Here is a 10,520-nt window from a genome sequence, read left to right as displayed (position 1 = left end):
CACGCTTTTGGTCCATTAAGGAAGGAAGTTGCATCTTTTTTGGCAGAGCTAGGAAGTCAGAAGGCAAAACAGTTTTCTCACTTTTTAGAAAATAAATACATGGACAACGTGGCCTTTTCGGTTGATGTCACCTCCCATCTGAATGAACTGAATTTGAGACTACAGGGCAAGGACAATTCTATCTCCGAGCTGATGACAGTCATCCGCTCCTTTCAGAGGAGCCTTGAGGTGTTCAAGGAAGACCTGCAGGGAGAGTGTGCCCACTTCCCAGCACTACAAGGACAGGTTCAGATGGGGGGGCGAGATGTGTCTTTCTTTGTTGATTTTATTGATAAGCTGATTCTAAACTTCAGAAACTATTTTGACAGCTTCAACATTGAACCGCAGCTCAACATGTTCATTCAGAACCCATTTCTCATCGCAGATGTCAAGACGTTCTCAGAGGAAGTGGCACAGCTCCTTAAATGGGTAAATCATGGGCCTCTCCAGATGCAGTTGATTGATCTCCAAGCAGACGTGGCCCTGAAAGAGCAGTTTGAAAGAACAGACCCTCCCACTTTATCGCTCCAAATAGTCCCTGAAACAACCTTCTCGGGTCTGAAGAAAGTAGCCATATACATCCTGACCATGTTTGGCTCCACACACAACTGTGAAGCAGCTTTTTCTACAATGCACATTATCAAAACTAAATATCGTTCAAAGCTCACTAATAAACACCTCCATATGTGCATGAGAATGGCTTTGACTCCATTCAAGCCCAGGATTAAAGTTCTGGCAGAGGAAGCTCGAGCTCTGTTCCCACTGAGCAAAAAAGGGAGGGAACTCAATACGAAAGATGAAGAAAAGGAGCTTCTAAAGTTGTTAAAACTTATTATCTGTAAACCTGTTGAGATTGAGATCGAGACTTAAAATTAAGTTTATCATTCATTAACATTTTCTTATTTGCAAATGTAGCCCTAATGTTTATTTAGTAAATGAAAGATTATTGCACATATGAGCAGTTATACATATATGTTCCGTTCTATGATATGTCACAGTATAACAACAATAAAAACTATGAAAACATTCTATGAGTTGAAGTGAATTAACTTGAGTGTAAACTATTGATCATATGTAGATGCTGAGACAGCTATAAGGCGACTTAAATATATATTAAATTGAATAGTTATATTTTATACTCTTCTGGACCCCTGCTTAAGCAAATTTTCTTTACCTGGACCTTTTTAAGTTTTAGTTGAATACCCCTGGTCTAGTGTCTTTCTGGGTGGTTTGGTTCCTGGACTCAAACAATATTAGCACCAAAGAAACACGTATATTTGTAAGCCCCATGTTACAACAGAAGTTCAATTCAATTCAGTTTTCAATTCAGTTTTATTTATATAGCGCCAATTCACAACACATATTGTCTCAAGGCACTTCACAACAGTCAGGTACATACATTCCAATTAATCCTAACCATTGAACAGTGCAGTCAGATTCAGTTATTTATTCAAATTGGATAAAAAGTTTTTCTATCTAAGGAAACCCAGCAGATTGCATCCAGTCAGAGACTTGCAGCATTCACTCCTCCCGGATGACATAGAGCCAGGCCAGGTGTAGCTTCTAGGAAGAGAAAAGAGAGAACAAAGTTAAAAGCTGAAATAACAGCAAATAATGCAAAATTGGAGAGTAGTGTGAGAATGTAGCGAAGAGGGTGAAAGTGGTCATTATGTCCTCCAGCAGCCTAAGCCTATAGCAGCATAACTACACAGATAGTTTCAGTTCAGATTATTTAGTTAAATGACGCTTATTTACAACAATGTCGTCTCAAGGCACCCCACAAAGGGTCCCACTGATGGTCATTGTTATACTAAAAACCACAAGGATTGGGATACCTCTCTCTGTCAGACTGATTATAACCATTGGAAAAGAGAAGAGGTCATACAGGTAGCAGAAAAGGAGGGTGTGTTTGCACCTCAACCATAACTGAGCTGGTTTAGGCTAAACCTGACACCACCTTACTCCAACCAACAGGTAGGGAGGAAGGCTCCCTCCCTGATAAACTAAGCCACTCTAACTATAAGCTTTATCAAAAAGGAAAGTTTTAAGCCTAGCCTTAAAAGTAGACAGGGTGTCTGCCTCACGGACCAAAACCGGGAGCTGGTTCCACAGGAGAGGAGCCTGATAACTAAATGATCTGCCTCCCATTCTACTTCTAGAGACTCTAGGAACCACCAGTAAACCTGCAGTCTGAGAACGAAGTGCTCTGTTAGGAACATATGGAACAATCAGATCTCTGATGTATGATGGAGCTAGATCATTAAGGGCTTTATATGTGAGGAGGAGAATTTTAAATTCTATTCTGGATTTAACAGGGAGCCAATGAAGGGAAGCTAAAATAGGAGAAATATGATCTCTCTTTTTAATTTTCATCAGAACTCTTGCTGCAGCATTTTGAATCAGCTGAAGGCTTTTAACTGCATTTTGTGGACATCCTGATAGTAACGAATTACAATAGTCCAGCCTTGACGTAACAAATGCATGGACTAGTGTTTCAACGTCTCTCCTGGACAGGATATTTCTAATTTTGGCAATGTTCCAGAGGTGAAAGAAGGAAATCCTAGAAACCTGTTAAATATGGGATTTAAATGACATGTCCTGGTCAAAAATAACACTAAGGTTTTTTACTTTATTACCGGAGGTCAATTTAATGCCATCTAGGTTAAGTGATTGACTAAGCAGTTTCTTTTTTAAAAACTCCGGTCCAAAGACGACATCTTCTGTTTTGTCTGAATTTAGAAGCAAAAATTTAAAGTCATCCAAGTTTTTATATCTTCAAGACATGCTTGTAGTCTATCTAACTGGTTGGGTTCATCAGGATTTATGGATAAGTAAAGCTGAGTATCATCAGCGTAACAGTGAAAATTTATTCTATGCTGCCTGATAATTTTACCTATTGGAAGCATATATATAGTAAAGAGAATTGGCCCAAGTACTGAAACCTGTGGTACTCCACAATTAACCCTGGAGTTTAAAGATGATTTATCATTTACATGAACAAACTGGAATCTGTCAGACAGATAAGATTTAAACCCCTGATCCCTACAGCATATTCCAGCCTTTCTAAAAAAATATTGTGATCGACAGTATAAAATGCAGCACTGAGATCTAAGCGGACAAGTACAGACACAAGTCCATTATCTGAGGCTAGAAGAATATCATTAGTGACTTTTAGCAGAGCTGTTTCAGTGCTATGATGAGCTCTGAAACCTGACTGAAACTCTTCAAACAGGTCATTGCTGTATAAATGCTCACACATTTGATTAGCAACTATTTTCTCAAGAATTTGAGATAAGAATGGAAGATTTGATATAGGTCTGTAATTTATTAAGTCATCTCGATCAAGCGAAGGTTTCTTAAGCTAAGGTTTAATTACAGCTACCTTAAAAGCCTGTGGTACATATCCATTTACTAAAGATAGATTAATCATATCTAAGCCAATTGAGTCTAAGATAGCATTAAACGCTATATATTATCACTTTCAGTGTTAACATGAATTTTAAAAGTGTGTCTTGTTTACCCTTTCTTCTCCTAAAACTTGCGAAGTTCTCCCCGTGAAAAGTGTCAGTTTCACCTGGTAGTTTGTCATAAATTTAAATTCTTAACGGGACTATACCAATAAAAATAAGCTTTTGATGATTTATCTGCACTAAGTTTGCCTAGATTTAGAACCATTCTGTGACCTAACTGTACTATGATGGATGTAACCAAAGAAATGATACGTATTTGGCTTTTTTTATGGATGGTTCAACAAATGTTAAATTCAAAAAGGTCATATTTGAAATATTAGAGCACGGATAGTCCTGTGCACATTACAATGACCTCAGTGGTCCTCATGGTTCATAATTGACAGGTAACTCAGAAATGTACTTTGGCCCAAGACCATATACAGGTCCTTCTCAAAATATTAGCATATTGTGATAAAGTTCATTATTTTCCATAATGTCATGATGAAAATTTAACATTCATATATTTTAGATTCATTGCACACTAACTGAAATATTTCAGGTCTTTTATTGTCTTAATACAGATGATTTTGGCATACAGCTCATGAAAACCCAAAATTCCTATCTCACAAAATTAGCATATTTCATCCGACCAATAAAATAAAAGTGTTTTTAAGACAAAAAACGTCAACCTTCAAATAATCATGTACAGTTATGCACTCAATACTTGGTCGGGAATCCTTTTGCAGAAATGACTGCTTCAATGCGGCGTGGCATGGAGGCAATCAGCCTGTGGCACTGCTGAGGTCTTATGGAGGCCCAGGATGCTTCGATAGCGGCCTTTAGCTCATCCAGAGTGTTGGGTCTTGAGTCTCTCAACGTTCTCTTCACAATATCCCACAGATTCTCTATGGGGTTCAGGTCAGGAGAGTTGACAGGCCAATTGAGCACAGTGATACCATGGTCAGTAAACCATTTACCAGTGGTTTTGGCACTGTAAGCAGGGGCCAGGTCGTGCTGAAAAATGAAATCTTCATCTCCATAAAGCTTTTCAGCAGATGGAAGCATGAAGTGCTCCAAAATCTCCTGATAGCTAGCTGCATTGACCCTGCCCTTGATAAAACACAGTGGACCAACACCAGCAGCTGACACGGCACCCCAGACCATCACTGACTGTGGGTACTTGACACTGGACTTCTAGCATTCTGGCATTTCCTTCTCCCCAGTCTTCCTCCAGACTCTGGTACCTTGATTTCCGAATGACATGCAGAATTTGCTTTCATCCGAAAAAAGTACTTTGGACCACTGAGCAACAGTCCAGTGCTGCTTCTCTGTAGCCCAGGTCAGGCGCTTCTGCCGCTGTTTCTGGTTCAAAAGTGGCTTGACCTGGGGATTGCGGCACCTGTAGCCCATTTCCTGCACACGCCTGTGCACGGTGGCTCTGGATGTTTCTACTCCAGACTCAGTCCACTGCTTCCGCAGGTCCCCCAAGGTCTGGAATCGGCCCTTCTCCACAATCTTCCTCAGGGTCCGGTCACCTCTTCTCGTTGTGCAGCGTTTTCTGCCACACTTTTTCCTTCCCACAGACTTCCCACTGAGGTGCCTTGATACAGCACTCTAGGAACAGCCTATTCGTTCAGAAATTTCTTTCTGTGTCTTACCCTCTTGCTTGAGGGTGTCAATAGGGGCCTTCTGGACAGCAGTCAGGTCGGCAGTCTTACCCATGATTGGGGTTTTGAGTGATGAACCAGGCTGGGAGTTTTAAAGGCCTCAGGAATCTTTTGCAGGTGTTTAGAGTTAACTTGTTGATTCAGATGATTAGGTTCATAGCTCGTTTAGAGACCCTTTTAATGATATGCTAATTTTGTGAGATAGGAATTTTGGGTTTTCATGAGCTGTATGCCAAAATCATTCGTATTAAGACAATAAAAGACCTGAAATATTTCAGTTAGTGTGCAATGAATCTAAAATATATGAATGTTAAATTTTCATCATGACATTATGGAAAATAATGAACTTTATCACAATATGCTAATATTTTGAGAAGGACCTGTAGTGCTTCACAGACCAAGAATTTTAAAGTCTATCCTTTTACAGACAGCGAGCCAGGGCAGTTATCCAATAACTTGTTTAATGCGATACATTCTCCTGGTGTTGGTCTGGACTCTGGAAGCAGCATTCTGGACAAGCTTTAGGTTCCTGCTTATTTTTTTACAGACACCCATAAAGACACTGTTGCAGGAATCTCACCTAAAAGCATGCACCAGTTTTGACAAGGAACCTTTCAATCTCGCAATTTTTAAATATTATAGTAGGTTGACTCCTCCTTGAACCGCCCTCCTCCTTGAACCGCCACCTTAACGTGGTGGAGGGGTTTGAGAGTTCGAATGATCCTAGAGGCTATGTTGTCTGGGGCTTAAATGCCCCTGGAAGGGTCTAACATGGCAAACAGGCTCTAGGTGACGGGTCAGACAAAGAGCGGTTCAAGAACCCCTCATGACGACTACAGAATCGAGGCACGTGACGTCGCCCGGTACGGCGGAGACGGGGTCCCACCCTGGAGCCAGGCCTGGGGTCGGGACTCGTTGGAGAGCGCCTGTTGGCCGGGTTACTCCTCGCGGGACCCGGCCGGGCCAAGCCCGAACGAGAGACGCGAGACTATTCCCCAGTGGACCCACCACCTGCAGGGGGAGCCGTGAGGGACCGGTGCAAAGAGGATTGGGCGGTGGACGAAGGTGGAGACCTCGGCGGCCCGATCCCTGGATGCTTAGGCTGGCTCTAGGGACGTGGAATGTCACCTCGCTGGGGTGAAAGGAGCATGAGCTGGTGCAGGAGGTCGAGAGATATCGACTAGAAATAGTTGGGCTCGCCTCCAAGCACAGCGTGGGCTCTGGAATCCATCTCCTCAAGAGGGGCTGGACTCTCTTCTACTCTGGAGTGGCCTGCGGGGAGAGGGGGCGGGCTGGGGTGGGTTTGCTTGTTGCCCCCCAGCTCAGCTGTCTCGTGTTGGGGTTTACCCCAGTGGATGAGAGGGTCGCATCCCTGTGACTTTGGGTTGGGGAGAGGTCTCTGACTATCATTTCAGCCTACTGGCCGAGTGGTAGTGCGGAGTACCCGGCCTTCTTGGCGTCCCTGTCGGGGGTGCTGGATAGTGCCCCTCCTGGGACTTCATTATTCTGCTGGGGGACTTCAACGCCCAAGTGGGAAACGACAGTGACACCTGGAGAGGCGTGATTGGGAGGAATGGCCTCCCCGATCTGAATCCAAGCGGTGTTTTGTTATTGGACTTCTGTGCTAGTCATGGATTGTCCATAATGAACACCATGTTCAAGCATAAGGGTGTCCATCAGTGCACTTGGCACCAGGACACCCTAGGCAGGACGTCAATGATTGACTTTGTTGTTGTATCATCAGACCTTCGGCCGCATGTTTTGGACACTCGGGTGAAGAGAGGGGCTGAGCTGTCCACTGATCACCACCTGGTGGTGAGTTGGATCCGGTGGAGGAGGAGAAAGCCAGACAGATTTGGCAGGCCCAAGCGCATAGTGAGGGTCTGCTGGAAACGTCTGGCGGACCCCTTGGCCTGGGATGTATTCAACTCTCACCTCCGGGAGAGCTTTGACCAGATTCCGAGGGATGTTGGAGACATAGAATCCGAATGGACCATGTTCTCCACATCTATTGTCGATGCTGCTGCCCGTAGCTGCGGCCGTAAGGTCTGCAGTGCCTGTCGCGGTGGCAATCCCCGAACCCGGTGGCGGACACCAGCAGTAAGGGACGCTGTCAAGCTGTAGAAGGAGTCCTTTCGGCTGTGGTTGGCTTGTGGAACTCCTGAGGCGGCCGACGGGTAACGCGGGGCCAAGCGTGCTGCGGCCCGGGCGGTGGCAGAGCAAAAACTCGGACCTGGGAGGAGTTCGGTGAGGCCATGGAGAAGGACTACCGGTTGGCCCCAAAGTGATTCTGGCAAACCGTCCGGCGCCTCAGGAGGGGGAAGCAGTGCTCCGCCAACACTGTTTACAGTGGGGGTGGGGAGCTGCTGACCTCGACTGGGGACATTATCGGCCGGTGGAAGGAGTACTTCGAGGATCTCCTCAATCCTGCCATCACGCATTCCCTGGTGGAAACAGAGGCTAGGGACTCGGGGTTGGACTCTTTCATCACCCAGGCTGAAGTCACCGAGGTGGTTAAAAAGCTCCGTGGTGGCAAAGCTTCGGAGTTGGATGAGATCCACACTGAGTACCTCAAGTCTTTGGATGTTGTGGGGCTGTCATGGTTGACACGCCTCTTCAACATTGCGTGGTGGACGGGGACAGTGCCTTTGGATTGGCAGACTGGGGTGGTGGTCCCCCTACATAAGAAGGGTGACCGGAGGGTGTGTTCCAACTACAGGGGGATCACACTCCTCAGCCTCCCTGGTAAGGCCTACAGGGTATTGGAGAGGAGAGTCCGGCCGATAGTCGAACCCCGGCTTCAGGAGGAGCAGTATGGTTTTCGTCCCGGCCGTGGGACACTGGACCAGCTCTTTTCCCTCTACAGGGTACTCGAGGGTTCATGGGAGTTTGCCCAACCGGTCCACATGTGTTTTGTGGACCTGGAGAAAGCATTCGACTGTGTCCCTCGTGATGCCCTGTGGGGGGTGCTCCAGGAGTATGGAATCGGTGGCTTTTTACTAGGGGCCATCCGGTCTCTGTACAAGCGGAGCAGGAGTTTAGTTCGCATTGCCGGCACTAAGTCGGATCTGTTCCCGGTGCATGTTGGACTCCGGCAGGGCTGCCCTTTGTCACCGGTCCTGTTCATAACTTTTATGGACAGGATTTCTAGGCGCAGCCAAGGGCCGGAGGGGGTCTGGTTTGGGGACCAGAGGATTTCGGCTCTTCTTTTTGCAGATGACGTGGTCCCGCTGGCCCCCTCTACAGCATGCACTGGGGCGGTTCGCAGCCAAGTGTGAAGTGGCTGGGATGAAGATCAGCTCCTCCAAGTCCGAGGCCGTGGTTCTCGACCGGAAAAGGGTGGCTTGTCCTCTTCATGTTGGAGGGGAGTTCCTGCCTCAAGTGGAGGAGTTTAAGTATCTCGGGGTCTTGTTCACGAGTGAGGGAAGAATGGAGCGGGAGATCGACACACAGATCGGTGCGGCTGCCACAGTGATGGGGGCGCTGTGCCGGTCCGTTGTGGTGAAGAGAGAGTTGAGCCGAAAAGCAAAGCTCTCGATCGGTCGGTCGGTCTACGTTCCTACCCTCACCTATGGCCAGGAACTTTGGGTCATGACCGAAAGAACGAAATCCCGGATACAAGCGGCTGAAATGAGCTTCCTCCGTAGAGTGGCCGGGCACTCCCTTAGAGATAGGGTGAGGAGCTCGGCGATCCGGGAGGGGCTCGGAGTAGAGCCGCTGCTCCTCCACATCGAGAGGAGTCAGTTGAGGTGGCTTGGGCATCTATACCAGATGCCTCCTGGACGCCTTCCTCGGGAGGTGTTCCAGGCACGTCCCACCGGGAGGAGGCCCGGGACACGGCCCAGGACACGCTGGAGGGACTATGTCTCTCGGCTGGCCTGGGAGCGCCTTGGCCTCCCCCGGAGGAGCGGGAAGAGGTGTTTGGGGAGAGGGACGTCTGGGCGTCTCTGCTGAGTTTGCTGCCCCCGCAACCCAGTCCCGTATAAAGCGGAAGACGACGAGTACGAGTACGAGTAGTAGGTTGAGTTAGAACCAAACTTCTTGGAGTCTGAGTCCAAATTCAGGACTGAGACCATAATGATACTAAGGTTTCTTTACATGCTCTGTAGTCTTAGGCCCCATCGAGTCTAGTTGAGTGCTAATCTCTGCCTTTGCATTTTTGGGACCAAAACGAATGCCTTTTACATTTTCTGCATTAAACTGGAAGAAATACTGACTCATCAAATAATTAGTACTATGGACATACTCAGTGACTATGAAAGGCTGTGGTCATGCGGTGAAACAGAGATAAAAAGTTGTGTGGCATTAGCATACATGTGGTCAGAGGTGTTTTTGTATTCTATTATCTGAGCTCAGGAGATCATATATGTTTGGTCAACAGTGGGCCAATAAAGCACCCTTGAGGCACACCACAACTGATTACCAAAAGATTAAAACCTCAGACCTTGTTGCTGTAAGGCAACAGCGCTCACCACCGTTCCCATAATGTAGTTAAAATAAAACGTTAGGCACAAATGCACCTTTGCATTAGGAACATACAAGATATTGTTGTAGTGAAAATCTCACCATATGTAACACTTCTGCATACAAATGTGTCCTTTGACGCATGAAAGTGCAAGTAAACTTTCTACCTTCCAAGCAAAAAAAGGAAAAAGGTCCCTGGAATCAGAAAAGATGCAACTTTCTTCGAACTTGAGCTCCTGTTAAGTTGGAGTAATGAGGTTAAAACTGTCTTGTTGTCTCACAGAAAAAAACAAAATGAGAGCAGGAAATTGTGGATACCATACTCTTAAGGCTAAACATGAGAGCAGCGATCACACAATATCTGTGTCTGTGCCACTGTCTGTGATGCTGCATTGTAAGCTGTCCATATTTTAGGTTAAATTACATTGTAGCATACATAAAAGGTAGTTCATAAATTGACAAAGGCTGACATCACATAAGATCTTCACTATTTCAAAAAGTCCAACAAATTTTTGTCATGTTTCCTTTTTAAATAAGGAATGGAAACATTTCCCTTTTAGTTATGGCAGTTGTTCCCTCTCACTTCCCAAATTCTTTTTAGAAAAAGAACTGGGGAGAAACTATTGTGTTCAAGGAAACATGTTGTTGGTTTTAAGTCAACAGTTATCCTGAACATTGCTGCTTGCTGTGTAATATAGAGATGGAACAAAAATTAAGGCAGTTTCATAATGTCACTAAAACTTTGAGGACTCACTTTCTGTAGTTAAATCTAATCAAAGCTGCTTGAAACATCTTAAGGAAATAATTACTAAATATTTACCAATTTAAGAGATTTTAATGGTGTCTGCTGGTCAGTGTGTACCATCCAAAACCATTATGTATTTTTCATACATACATCAGC

The sequence above is a fragment of the Girardinichthys multiradiatus genome, chromosome 6 (assembly GCF_021462225.1).
Source record: "Girardinichthys multiradiatus isolate DD_20200921_A chromosome 6, DD_fGirMul_XY1, whole genome shotgun sequence".
In the NCBI taxonomy this organism is placed as follows: Eukaryota; Metazoa; Chordata; class Actinopteri; order Cyprinodontiformes; family Goodeidae; genus Girardinichthys; species Girardinichthys multiradiatus.
The sequence above is the reverse complement of the archived record's forward strand: the minus strand, read 5'-3'. Positions refer to the sequence as shown.